This window comes from Aquarana catesbeiana, linkage group LG07, assembly GCF_042186555.1.
Source record: "Aquarana catesbeiana isolate 2022-GZ linkage group LG07, ASM4218655v1, whole genome shotgun sequence".
In the NCBI taxonomy this organism is placed as follows: Eukaryota; Metazoa; Chordata; class Amphibia; order Anura; family Ranidae; genus Aquarana; species Aquarana catesbeiana.
Window position 1 is genome coordinate 6377218 of NC_133330.1, and position 15257 is coordinate 6392474.

Below are 15257 nucleotides of genomic sequence, written 5' to 3' on the forward strand. Positions count from 1 at the left end.
TCATCAGCACGTGGCCATGGGACACGCTTGGCCTTTTTTTCGGCAGCTGGCCGTGTTGAGCCGCAACATGCGGAAGACTTGGTCGAGTGGATGACCAAGCCGTCCTCATCCTCCTCATCCTCTCTCACCCATGCCCAGGGTGCTTTGTCTGGCAAAGCAGCGGCCTCTTCCCTCAGCTCAATGTCATCAGTGACTCCTTCCCTAGCTCCACCATGTCCTCATGAGGATTCCCTCGAACTGTTTGACCACAGTGTTGGGTACATGCTCCAGGAGGATGCCCAGCGTTTGGAAGGCTCTGATGACGATACTGAGCTCGATGAAGGCAGTAACATGAGCACGGACAGAGGGGGTGCCCAAGAAGGACAGCAATCTGGCAGTCATGCTCCCCCTGCTGCAGCATACTGCCAGGTTTGCTCCAGTGATGAGGAGGGAGGGGATGATGAGGTCACTGACTCAACGTGGGTGCCTGATAGGAGAGAGGAGGAGGAGGAGGAGGAGGCGGCGGCACATCACCAACGAGGCAGGATGCCCTCCAGGGGCCAGCCTAAGGGCAGCACATTGACTGCATCACACCCCAAAGCTCCACATGTGCAGGGCGCTGCAGTCTCTGCGCGTTATTCAAAAAGTTCTTTGGTGTGGGCCTTTTTTGAGACGAGTGCATCAGATCGCACCGCTGATATTTGCAACATATGTCTCAAGCGTATCTCGCGTGGCCAAAACATCTCCCGCTTGGGTACCACATGCTTGACCAGACATATGTTGACCTGCCATGCAGTTTGTTGGCAAGCGTATCTAAAAGACCCACACCAAAGAACAAAGAGGATCTCTCCTTGCTCCTCATCAGCTGAGATTTCCAACCCCACTAGACCTTCAGTCCTCTCTGAGACCTGCAGTGAGAGGAATGAAGGTGTAGAATTAGGTGTGTCACAGCCAAGTACTTGTGGGCAATCTGCTTTTGGTACACCGACGTCAGATTGTACCAGGCAAATTTCCCTGCCCCAGCTGCTGCACCGCCGAAAGAAGTTTGCTCCCAGCCATCCACATGCCCAGCGGTTGAATGCTAGCTTGGCAAAATTGCTAGCACTTCAACTGCTGCCTTTTCAGTTGGTAGACTCTGCCCCCTTCCATGAGTTTGTGGAATGTGCGGTTCCTCAGTGGCAGGTACCCAAACGCCACTTTTTCTCACGGAAGGCGATTCCGGCTCTCTACCGGCATGTGGAAGGCAATGTCCATGCCTCGCTGGACAGGGCGGTCAGCGGTAAGGTGCATATTACCGCTGACTCATGGTCCAGCAGGCATGGACAGGGACGTTACCTAAGTTTCACGGTGCATTGGGTGACTCTGCTGGCAGCTGGGAAGGATGCAGGACAAGGTGCAGTAGTGTTGGAGGTTGTTCCGCCACCACGCCTCCAAAATGCTGATTGTGACACACCTCTCTCCTCCACCCCCTCCTCTTCTTCTTCCTCCATGGCCTCTTCCTCGGAACCAGCGGTGCTCCGTAGGCGTTCAAGGGGCTACGCAAGTACGCAGGCCAAAAGATGCCATGCGGTGCTTGAGCTGGTGTGCTTGGGGGACAGGAGCCACACTGGGGCAGAGGTTTTGTCAGCTCTGCAGGGGCAGGTTCAGAGGTGGTTGACGCCACGCCAACTTAAGGCAGGAATGGTGGTTTGCGACAATGGCACCAACCTCCTCTCTGCCCTCCGACAGGGACAAATGACCCATGTGCCCTGTTTGGCTCACGTCCTTAACTTGGTGGTGCAGCGGTTCTTGGGCAGGTACCCGGGCTTACAGGATGTCCTGAGGCAGGCCAGGAAAGTCTGTGTGCATTTCCGCCGGTCATATAATGCCAGTGCTCGGCTGACGGACCTCCAAAAGGAGTTTAACCTGCCCAAGAACCGCCTAATCTGTGACATGCCCACCAGGTGGAACTCAACGTTGGCCATGCTGCAGCAGCTGCACACGCAGCAGAGGGCCATCAATGAGTACCTGTGCGACTATGGCACCAGGACAGGGTCAGGGGAGCTTGGTTTTTTTTCCCCACGCCAGTGGGCCATGATCAGGGATGCATGCACTGTCCTGTCACCATTCGAGGAGGCCACGAGGATGGTGAGCAGTGACAGTGCATGCATCAGTGACACTGTCCCCCTTGTCCACCTGTTGGAGCACACGCTGCGTGGAATAATGGACAGGGCACTTGAGGCAGAACAGAGGCAGGAAGAGGAGGACTTCCTTAGCTCTCAAGGCCCCCTTTATCCAGACAGTGTTCCTGCGTGCCCGCCGATCACACAGGAAGAGGACGAGGAGGAAGAGGAGGAGGAGGAAGATTGTGTCAGTATGGAGGTGGAGCCTGGCACTCAGCATCAGCAGCAGTCTTTAAGGGATCAGTCCCAAGAAACACATGGACTTGTACGTGGCTGGGAGGAGGTGGCTGCGGACCATGTCGTTCTTAGTGACCCAGAGGACTCCGGACCGAATGCCTCAGCAAACCTACGCTGCATGGCCTCCCTGATCCTGCAAAGCCTGCGTAAGGATCCTCGTATTCGTGGTATCAAGGAGAAGGACCAATACTGGCTGGCAACCCTCCTTGATCCACGTTACAAGGGTAAGGTTGCGGACCTTATCTTGCCATCGCAGAGGGAGCAGAGGATGAAACATCTTCGGGAGGCCTTGCAGAAAGGTCTGTGCAACGCGTTCCCAGAGACTGGGAGGTTACAAACTCCTGTTTCTGGACAACGTGTTGCTGAGGCTTCGGTCAGTCAAAGAAGGAGCGGTGGAGAAGGTGGCCGTCTGACCGATGCGTTCAGACAATTTTTTGGTCCGCAGCCCCAAGGTATGATCGGTTCCAGCAACCATCGCCAGCGTCTGTTTTACATGGTGCAGGAATACCTAGGGGCAAGATCAGACTTGGACACCTTTCCCACCGAAAATCCTCTGGGTTACTGGGTCTTGAGGATGGATCACTGGCCAGAGCTTGCACAGTATGCAATTGAGCTACTGGCCTGTCCTGCATCCAGCGTTCTTTCGGAACGCACATTCAGTGCTGCTGGAGGCGTGGTAACCGATCACAGGGTGCGTCTGTCCACCGACTCGGTCGATCGGCTGACCTTCATAAAAATGAATGAGTCTTGGATCACCACCAGCTACCAAGCACCTGATGCTGATGTAACCGAATAATTTTTTTTGAAATCTCAGATCCCTTCAAAGACTGCCTATGCTGATGCTGAGTGACTATCCCTGAGTAATTATCCTCTTCCTCCTCAATCATCACGCTGATAGCTTGTAAGAACATTTTTGGTTCTGGGCGCCACCACCAGTGCCTAAGGCACAATTTTTCAGCCCCTGTTTAACAGGGGCGTGTAATTACAATTTTTGATGTAATACTTTGCAGCAGGGCTCGTTCCTGCATTCCAACTAGAGTGTCTGTGAGGGGTTGCAGTGTTGTGGCACCAGCACCAGTGCCTAAGGCCCAATTTTTCTGCCCCTGTCTAACAGGGGCGTGTAATTACAATTTTTGAAGCAATACTTTGCAGCAGGGCTCGTTCCTGCGTTCCAACTAGAGTGTCTGTGAGGGGTTGCAGTGTTGTGGCACCAGCACCAGTGCCTAAGGCCTAATTTTTCAGCTCCTGTTCAACAGGGGCATGTAATTACAATTCTTGATCTAATATTTCACAGCAGGGCCCTGTGAGGGCTTACAGTGTTGTGGCCACAGCAACACCTAAGGCCCAAATTTCTGCTGAGTATATAGGGCAGGACCCTACTTTCAAACATCTAACTTACAAACGACTCCTACTTGCAAACGGAAGGAGACAACAGGAAGTGAGATGAAATCTACCCCTAGGAAGGGAAATTCTTTCCTGTAAGAGTTAATATGGGAAAACAATTTCTCCTTTCCACTGATGCTTTCCAATCCTTGTTCCACAAAAAAACCCAAATTTTCAAAAAACATTTTTCATTGGGACAAAAAAGTGAGGTGAAATCTTCTGAAGAGGAGGAAAGACAGCAAAACAAATGTCACAGGGGTGATAACCCTTCCCTATGTTTTCCAAAAAGCTTAGAAAAGATTTTTTGGCTGGAGCTAAACACGTTAAAAATGTTCAAAATTACAAACAGATTCTACTTAACAACAAACCTACAGTCCCTGTCTTGTTTGCACCGCCTGTATACTGCTGTTCAGAGTATATAGGGCCTGGTGGCCCCACACCTTTCCTTATTTTAATTTGGGTGCGGGGTTCCCCTTAATATCCATACAAGACCCAAAGGGCCTGGTAATGGACTGGGGGGTACCCATGCCGTTTGTCTCACTGATTTTCATCCATATTGCCATGACCCGACATGACATTAAACCCGCAAGCAGTTTTAAATGAGATTTTTTCCTTTAAAAATGACATTTGGTGCAGGGACTGTTCTAAACATGGGAAACACGCGTCACTTTACAGGCATACTATAGACACCCCCCAGGTACGATATTTAAAGGAATATTTCACTTTTTTTTTTTTACTTTAAGCATCATTAAAATCACTGCTCCCGAAAAAACGTCCGTTTTTAAAAGTTTTTTTTGCATTGATACATGTCCCCTGGGGTAGGACCCGGGTCCCCAAACCCTTTTTAGGACAATACCATGCAAATTAGCCTTTAAAATGAGCACTTTTGATTTCGAACGTTCGAGTCCCATAGACGTCAATGGGGTTCTAACGTTCGTGCGAACTTTCGGTCCGTTCGCGGGTTCTGGTGCGAACCGAACCGGGGGGTGTTCGGCTCATCCCTATTGTAGAAGTATCTCATAGACCATTGCTAGATAGTCTTCGGTGGGGATGGGGTTATTATGTGTCCCCATTGTTCTATTATTTGTCTGCCTCAGGTGAAAACTGTTATGGGATGTTCTGTACATGTTTATGTGGATTTGCTTACGAGTTCATAAAACCCATTGTTGATTTTGGCAAAATCATCTTAGTCTACTAAAATCTAATGTGTTTAGTTAAATAATGCATTATTTAATCATTTCTCTAGAATTTCAAAACTCATACACTTCTGGAGTAAAAAAACACTCCTAATATCATGTTATTATTTATGGCTTGAAAAACTACACAGACACAGATTTAGCCGTTAGATAAAGTCTTTTCTCTGTAAAACCAAGTTTTGTTAAGTCACATCTTTTTTAAGTCACATCTTCATTCCTTGCTATATATATATATATATATATATATATATATATATATATATATATATATATATATATATATATACACTATATATAAGTGTATGCTTCTTTTCTGTTGTTAAGAACAAGTAGCCCAAAACCCATCCACACACTGCACAGTCAATTAACCCCTTACCCACTGGGCACCTAAACCCCTTCCTAACCAGACCAATTTTCAGCTTTCGGTGCTCTCACATTTTGAATGACAATTACTCATGCAACACTGAACACTGTACCCATGACATTTTTGTCCTTTTTTTCACACAAATAGAGCTTTCTTTTGGTGGTACTTAATTGCCGCTGGTTTATTTATTTTTTTTGCGCTATAAAAGAAAAAAAAAATTGCAAATTTAGTCATTTTCTTCATAACGTTTGGCAAACATTTATACTGCTACATATATATATATACTGCACATATATGTGCGAAAGTTTTAGAGTTCACATCTCTGAAAATTGATCACACCTGAAGCACTGATGGCCTTTCTCATTCCTTGAGACCCTAACATGCCAGGAAATTAAAAATAATCCCCAAATGACCCCTTTTTGGAAAGTAGACATTCCAACGTATTTAGTAAGAGGCATGGTTAGTTTTTTTAAGTTGTAACTTTTTTCCCACAATTCTTTGCAAAATAAAAAATTATTATTTTTTTTTATTTTATTTTTTTCACAAAATTGTCATATTAGCAGGTTATTTCTCACACACAGCATATGCATACCACAAATTACACCCCAAAAGACATTCTACCACTCCTCCTGGGTATGGCGATACCACATGTGTGAGACCTTTACACAGCCTGGCCACATACAGAGGCCCAACATGCAGGGAGCACCATCAGGCGTTCTAGGAGCATAAATTCTCTTGCACTTTTGAAGGCCCTGGTGCACCAGGACAATGGAAACGCTCCAAAAATGATTTCTTTTGGAAAGAAAACACCCCATAATTTATGAGGCATAATAAGTCTTTTGAAGATGTCATTTTTTTCTTCAAGTTTTTGGAAAATGTGGAAAGAAAATCAATGCATTTATTTTTTTTACACAAAGTTGTCCATTTATACAATATTTCTAACACATAGCATGTACATACCAAAAATTACACCCAATAATAGATTATCCTACTCCTCCTGAGTATGGTGATACCACATATGGGAGACTTTTCTACAGCCTGGCCACATACAGAGGCCCAACATGCAGAGAGCACCATCAGGTGTTCTAGGGGCATACATTTCAAATCTAATTTGACAACCTATTACACTTTTGTGAGGCACTGTAGTGGCATGGATGAGAACTGATGTGGTATGGATGAGCATGAATGGGGATGGATGAGCCGTGGGTGGGGATGGCTGAGCATGATTGAGCCATGAATGTGGATGGCTGAGTATGGATGGGATGACTGAACATGAATGAGTATGGCTTGGTATGGCTGGGTATGGCTGAGTATAGCTGAGTATGGATGGGATGGATGGGTATGGCTGGGTAGGGCTGGATATGGCTGAGTATGGATGGGTACGGCTGAGTATGGTTCGGTATGGCTGGGTATGGCTGATTATGACTGGGTATGGCTGGATATTGCTGAGCATAGCTGGGTATTTGTAGGTATTGCTGGGTATGGCTGAGTATGGCTGGGTCCAGCTGAGTATGGCTGGGTCCGGCTGAGTATGGCTGGGTCTGGCTGAGTATGGCTGGGTCCGGCTGAGTATGGCTGGGTACGGCTTAGTATGGCTGGGTCTGGCTGAGTATGGCTGGGTCCGGCTGAGTATGGCTGGGTACGGCTGGGTATGGCTGGGTACGACTGAGTATGGCTGAGTATGGCTGAGTATGGATGGGTATGGCTGGGTATGGCTGGATATTGCTGAGTATAGCTGGATATGTGTAGGTATTGCTGGGTATGGCTGAGTATGACTGGGTGTTGCTGGGTATGGCTGGGTATTGCTGAGTAAGGATGGGCTGTCTGTTCTCGAACATGAGTTCGACTCGAACATAGGCTGTTCACCCGTTCACCGAATAGCGAACAATTTGGGATGTTCGCTAAAATTCGAAAGCCGCGGAACACCCTTTAAAAGTCTATGGGAGAAATCAAAAGTGCTAATTTTAAAGGTTAATACGCAAGCTATTGTAAAAAAAAGGGTTTGGGGACCTGGGTCCTGCCCCAGGGGACATGTATCAGTGCAAAAGTTTAAAAAATGGCCATTTTTTCGGGAGCAGTGAATTTAATAATGCTTAAAGTGAATAATAAAAGTGAAATATTTCTTTAAATTTTGTACCTGGGGGGTTTCTATAGTATGCCTGTAAAGTAGAGCATGTTTACCATGTTTAGAACAGTCTGAGAGCAAAATGACATTTCTAAAGGAAAAGAAAGTAATTTAAAAGTACTAGTGGTAGCGCTGGCAACTATAATGAATTGTTGGGTCTCTGCAATACTCATAAAAGTCATTGAAAGAAATGGCCTCGGATTCCCCCTCGGAATATTAAGGGGAACCCCGAACCAATTTTTTTTTTTAAATGTGTGGGGGTCCCCCCAAATTCCATGCCAGGCCCTTCAGGTCTGGTATGGATATTAAGGGGACCCCCGCACCAAAATTAAGAAAAAATGGCGTGGGGTTCCCCCTCAAAATCCATATGGATTTTAAGGGTAACCCCATGCTAATCTTTTTTAAAAAATGGTGTGTACCCCTACCATTTCACAAAAAAAGTGGCAAAAATCTTAAAAAAGACAAGAGACGGTTTTTGACAATTCCTTTATTATTGTCTTCTTCTTTCCCCACTTCTTCTTTCCATCTTCTTCTGGTCTCCATTCGGTTTTCTTCCTCCATCTTGTTCTTCCCCTGCTTCTTCCTCTTCTTCCTCCGATCCTCTGCTTTTTCCTTCAGTCTTCTCGTCCGCATCTTCCTCCGGCGTCTTCTTCCCCACTACATTCTCCGGACGATCCGCATCTATTGGAGGTTCCCTCTTTGTGACGCTTCTGTTCTTCTGACAGTTCTTATATAACTGAGGGCGGGGCCATCCGGTGACCCTGCCCCCCTCTGATGCACGGGGACTTCACGGGGACTTCCCTATGAATTTCCCTGTGATGTCGGGGGGGCGGGGTCACACGGTTACGTAACGGGTGACCCCGCCCCCTCTGACACCGAAGACCGACGAAAGACGAGAAGACCGAAGAAAGAAGCAGAGGATTAGAGGAAGAAGCGGGGGAAAAAACAAGATGGAGGAAGATAACCGAATGAAGATCAGAAGAAGATGGAAGAAGAAGCAGGGAAAGAAGAAGACATTAATAAAGGAATTGTCAAAAACCGTCTCTTGTCTTTTTTTAACATTTTTGCCACTTTTTTTTGTGAGATGGTAGGGGTACCATTTCACACAGGGGGGGTGGGATCTGCGGGTCCCCTTGTTAAAGGGGGCTTCCAGATTCTGATAAGCCCCCCACCCGCCGACCCCCACAACCACCGGGCAAGGGTTGTGGGGATGAGGCCCTTGTCCCCATCAACATGGGGACATCCTCCCCATGTTGAGGGCATGTGCCCTGGTACGGTTCAGGAAGGGGGGGCGCTCTCTCATCCCCCCCCTCTTTTTCTGTGGCCTGCCAGGTTGCATGCTCAGATAAAGGTCTGGTATGGATTTTTAGGTGGACCCCACGCCACTTTTTTTACTTTTGGCGCGGGATTCCCCTTAATATCCATACAAGACCTGAAGGGCCTGGTATGGAATTTGGGGGGACCCCCACGCATTTTTTAAAAAAAATTTTGGTTCGGGGTTCCCCTTAATATTCATACCAGACCCAAAGGGCCTGGTAATACACTGTGGGGGAATCCCAGGCCGTTTTTTTCAATGACTTTTATGAGTATTGCAGAGACCCAACAATTTATTATAGCTGCCGGCGCTACCGCTAGTACTTTTAAATTACTTTTTTTCCTTTAGAAATGTAATTTTGCTCTCGGACTGTTATAAACACAGGAAACATGCGATACTTTACAGGCATACTATAGACACCCCCCAGGTACAGAATTTAAAGGAATATTTCACTTTTATTGTTTCACTTTAAGCATTATTAAAATCACTGCTCCCGAAAAAATGGCCATTTTTAAAACTTTTTTTTTTGCATTGATACATGTCCCCTGGGGCAGGACCCAGGTCCCCAAACACTTTTTATGACAATAACTTGCATATTAACCCATAAAATTAGCACTTTTGATTTTTCACGTTCGTGTCCCATAAACTTTAACGGTGTTCGCGTTTTCGAACAAACTTTTTGCCTTTTTGCATGTTCTGCTGTGAACCGAACAGGGGGGTGTTCGGCCCATCCCTATTGCTGAGTATTGCTGGGTATGGCTGAGTATGGCTGGGCATGGCTGAGTATTGCTGGGTATGGCTGAGTATGGCTGGGTATTGCCAGGTATGGCTGGGTATGGCTGAGTATTGCTGAGTATGGCTGGGTATGGCTGGGTATTGCTGAGTATGGCTGGGTATGGCTGAGTAATGCTGAGTATAGCTGGGTATTGCTGGGTATGGCTGAGTATGGGGGGGTGGATGGGATAGCTGAGCATGGATGGATGGATGAGTACAGCGAGGACGGGTACAGCGAGGGACGCAGTGCAATGGGGACAGAGAGGGACGCAGTGCGACGGGGACAGAAAGGGATGCCAGGGACAGAGAGGGGACACTGTGGTGGGAGCACACAGTGGGACACTGTGGGGGAGAGAGCACACATGGGGACACTGTGGGGGGGAGTGCACACAGGGGGATGCCAGGATCAGAGAGGGATGCAGTTCGATGAGGACAGATAGGGATGCCAAAGACAGAGAGGGATGCATTGTGATGATGACAGAGAGGGACGCAGCGCGACAAGGACAGAGAGGGATGCCGGGGACAGAGAGGGATGCAGTAAGGCGAGGACAGAGAGGGACGCAGTGCGATGAGGACAGAGAGGGATGCAGTGTGATTAGGACAGAGAGGAATGCCGGGGACAGAGAGGGCAGAAGTGTGACAGCGACAGAGAGGGACACAGGGGACAGAGAGGGACGCAGTGCGATGAGGACAGAGAGGAACACCGGGGACAGAGAGAATCGCAGTATGACGGGACAGAGAGCAACGCAGTGCAACAGGGACAGAGAGGGACGCAGTGTGACTGGTACAGAGAGGGACGCCAGGGGCAGAGACGGATGAGGTGCGATGTGGACAGAGGGGGACACAGTGCGACGGGGACAGAGAGGGTTGCCGGGGACAGAGAGGGACGCAGTGTGACACGGGGGACACTGTGGGGGGAGAGCACACAGGGTGACACTGAGGGGTGAGAGCACACAGGGGGAAACTGTGGCGGGGAGAGCACACAGGGGGACACTGTGAGGGGTGAGAACACACAGTGGGACACTGTGAGGGGGAACGCCGTGGGGGGAAGGACCAGGAGACTATAATGGGGCTTGCAGTCAGAGAGGGATGCCGGGGACAGAGAGGGATGCAGTAAGGCGAGGACAGAGAGGGACGCAGTGCGATGAGGACAGAGAGGATCACTGGGGACAGAGAAGGCAGCAGTGTGACAGGGACAGAGAGGGACGCCGGGGACAGAGAGGGACGCAGTGCGATGGGGACAAAGAGGGACGCCAGGGGCAGAGAGGGACGCAGTGCGATGTAGACAGAGAGGGACACAGTGCGACGGGGACAGAGAGGGACGCAGTGTGGCCCCGGTGGGACACTGTGGTGGGAGCACACAGGGGGACACTGTGGGGGGAAGAGCACACATGGGGACACTGTGGGGGGAGTGCACACAGGGGGACACTGTGAGGGGGAGAGCACACAGGGGGACACTGTAAGGTGGAGAGCACACAAGGGGACACTGTGAGGGGGAAGCACACAGGGGGACTCTGCAGGGGGGAGAGCACACAGGGGGACACTGAGGGGGGACAGCACAAAGGGGGACACTGTGGGGGGGAGGAGAACACAGGGGGACACTGAGGGGGAGAGCACACAGGGGGTCACTGTGGGGGGAACACAGGGGGACACTGTGAGGGAGAGAGCACACAGGGGGACACTGTGGCGGGGAGAGCACATGGGGACACTGTGGAGGGGAGCACACGGGGACACTGTGGGAGGGAGAGCACACAGGGGGACACTGTGAGGGGAGAGAACAAACAGGGGGACACTGTGAGGGAGGAACGCCGTGAGGGGAAGGACCAGGAGAGTATCATGGGGCTTGCAGACCTTTTTAGGCCCGGGCCCCCTACATTTGTACTGGCAGCTCTCCCCCCGATGGCGGGCCTGGTGCGTTGATAGACTCCAGTAAAAAAAAAAAATGCACAACCTCACCCAATGCTTGTAATAATACTGCTCCGATGTGCTGCTCTCCACCGGCCCCTCCTCTCTTCTCGTCTATCTCAGGTGATGTCATTTACATTTACACCTGTTGTGGACGGGAGGGAAGGAGGGGCTGGCGTGGAGCAGCACGCTGTGAATGGTATTACAGCCGCTTCAACTGGTAGACTGCTGCTTGTGTTATAGTGCCTCTCATGGGTCCCCCTATTGGCCCCAGGCCTCGGGCAGTGCCTGAGTGCCCGATGGGTCAGTCCACCCCTGCTACCAGTACATTAAACATGTACCCACAGCAGCAACCACAGCAGCAGCAGAAGAACCACCCAGCTCCAGGGAGGAAGACTCCCTCATGACAGAAAGTGACTGTGAGATTAAGTCCAAAATTAATGATCTGCGATGAGCCATTTTTATTATTCTATTACACTACAGTCAACTATCAAATGGATAGGAGATGAATGATCATAGGGTTATCTGCTCTACTGGTGTATCTTTGTAATGTTTTCACTTTATTTGTATCTCATGTAAAACTATTCCCATAAGATGTTGGACCAGACAACATGTGTGGTCTCATCTGGTGCATGGAGGCAAGTGTTAAAAGAATCTTTGATAAAGCAAGATCAATAGTGAACGTCTTTAAGTTTTCCATTCTATTGCAACACTGAAGAGATTGGAGCATTTTGGCCCTACTCTTTAAAATAACTGTCCCACATGCTGGTCAAGTAAAATTACTAGTACATTCAACATGATCGAAAGACTCATCAAGCTGAAAGTTGGTCTGCCAAATCGCAAACAACATGGGATGGGATACAGCTTGCTCCCAGAGTGACACCATGTCCATGTCCCTGCCCTCCTTGACTGATGAAATGTTCTCGACTTTGCTTTCAGCAGCTGCTTGTTTTTTTTCAATACTGCTGTCTGTGAAAACCCTTTTTGATGTGGTGGATGAGAATATCAGGAACTGCTTAAGAAGGCAGAGGAGTAAATATACATTGCCCCACTTACAAGATCACAGGAAGTGGAAGATGCACCATCCACAACTAAACAGGCAGTCTTTCGGTTTCTTTCAAAATGCAGCAGAAGACCCAGGCAGAGCATCTCCCCAGACAGGCAGCATACAGCAACAGATCAGTCTGACTGATAATCCGGTGCACACAATCCATTTTGCTATGGCCTTCTCACTGGCCTCAGTGGCCTGTTGTTCCTTTGAGTCAATTTTGTATTTTTAAACAGAGCAGTTCAAATATTTTGCTGTGGTGGTGCACTGGCTTGACTTGGCCCATCATTGGAGGTTTTATGTATCTGCGGAGTTGAATTAGGAGGGGAAATCAAGTTATTCTGATTTTACTTCCTCTCTCACCCCACACAGTCAGCTCTAAGTTGTCTCTCTATAATATACTACATGTATGGCTCTTCCCAGGGCCGTCCTTAGACCTTTAGGTGCCCTGTGCCATGGGAAAATGATTGACAGTTCCCCTCCCAGTGACCACATCCTTCTATATATATTTTGGTGAGATACTTCAATTCTGGGAAAGCAGCTGAGGGATATTATGAAATCATGTCTGTAATGCTGCAGAGTGCTCTGGACGGTAATCTCAGACAGGTCTGAGAGATGGCCTGTAATGCACAGTGCCCTGGATTCCGGTGGTTAGAGGAGGCCTGTAATGCTGCACAGTGATGGATGGTGGTTGTCTGAGGGATGGCCTGTAATGCACAGTGTCCTGGATGCCACTTCCAGTGCACAGAGGAAGCCTGTAATGCACACACAGTGCTCTGAATGGACGGTGGTCTGAGGAGGGCCTCAGGCCTGTTGTAATTCTAATGTACTACACAGTGTACACACTCACAGTCTGCTTTACTCTGGGCGCCTGGCGGTCGCCTCGTGAGTCGGGACAGACTCAGTCTCATTGGGACTCAGGAGGCCTTGCTGGCCAGTAATGCACAGTGCTGCTCTCTCTGGTCTCTGGCAATCGTCACGGTGCACACAGTCAAACTTTCTTGCTTAGGGTACTGTGTGGGCACATGCATTGGGGGACTGGTACTATGGACTAACTGCAGAGTCAACCTGTCTAGGGTCTTCTTCGTGTGTGAGTCTCCTGCCCAAAAAAAGAGATATGTGACAGGAGTCACTATGAGCGGGGGGCCTGTGGAACCCAGCTTACCTAAGAGAGGTAAGGAAACTCCTCTATCAGCTCCCCATGCCCCTCTTATGTGTAAGTGACCCTGTGTCTATTAGGGGCACAGGGTGACCGAGAAAATTATGGCCAGCTACTTAATTGACACTGAAAGAATGGACAGGCTCTTTCACTTGGGACAGTAATATTTTTGAACAATATCCTTCATCAAATATATGAAGATAAATAATTTCACTTTTCACACAGCTGGAATATTGTCGAAGCATCTCATAGATTATTGCTAGATAGCTTGAGGTGGGGTTATTATGTGTTTATTGTTAGGTGGTTGTACACACTGTTCTATTGTTTCTGTCTGCCTTGGGCACAAACTGTTATGGGATGTTCTGTACATGTTTATGTGCATTAGCTTACCAGTTCATGAAATCCAGTGTCAGTTTTGACAAAATCATTTTCGTTGACTAAAACCTAATGTGTTTAGTTAAATAATTAATTATTTAAGCATTTCTTTTCATTTGTTTTTATTAAAGTTTAACATTATAAATTACAACAGTAGCATTGCATGGCATATTAGGCAACAGAAGTATAGCTTATTAACTTATAGTACACCTGTGGGTATCTCTTTTATTTGGCGGGCACACGAATCCTACCACGCAATGTGGATGCCACTAACCCTTGCAGAGGATAGGCAGAGATTAGCTGTAAAATGTTATCAAAAATATATTTATCAGCTGTGTTAAGCAAGCTACTATAAAAATAACAGTGAAAAAGCATAAAGTAAAAAGAAAAACAAAAAATACTGTACCAGAACACGGGATTGCTCATTAAGTAATTGTTTATAAGAATTCTAGTAATAGAGCAAAGGATCTCTTATGGGAGTGTTGCGTTTTAACCCTTTGTATTACTTCATCAGTAGTGGGGGTTAAAGCAGATTTCAATTTTGCTGTTATTGTTAATCAAGCAGTGATGAGTATATGGATTATTATGCTTCTAAACTGGGTTGGTACATTGTTAATAGAGAGGTTTAGTAGAGCTAAATGAGGGGTAGGTTTAATAATAAGGCCAGTTACTGAGGAAATTAGCTTAACCACTTCAATACCGGGCACTTTCGCCCCTTCCTGCCCAGGACAATTTTCAGCTTTCAGCGCTGTTGCAATTTGAATGACAATTGCGCCCAAACTAAATTTTTATCATTTTCCTACCACAAATAGAGCTTTATTTTGGTGGTATTTGATCACCTCTGGGGTTTTTATTTTTCCTAAACAAACTAAAAAAGACTGATCATTTTGAAAAAAAAAAGTTTTTCTTTGTTTCGGTTATAAAATTTAGTTTTCTCCTTCAATGACTGGCACTGATGAGACGGCACTGATGGGCACTGATGAGGTGGCACTGATGAGGTGGCACTGATGAGTTGGCACTGATGAGGTTGCACTGATAAGGTGGCACAGATGGCACCAATGGGCAGCACTGATATGCAGCACTGATGGGCACTGATAGGCAGCCCTGATAGGCACTGATAGGCAGCACTGATGGGCACTGATAGGTGGCACTTATGAGCACTGACAGGTGGCTGTGATGGGCACTGACAGGTGGCTGGGATGGGCAATGACAGACGGCACTGATAGGCGGTACTG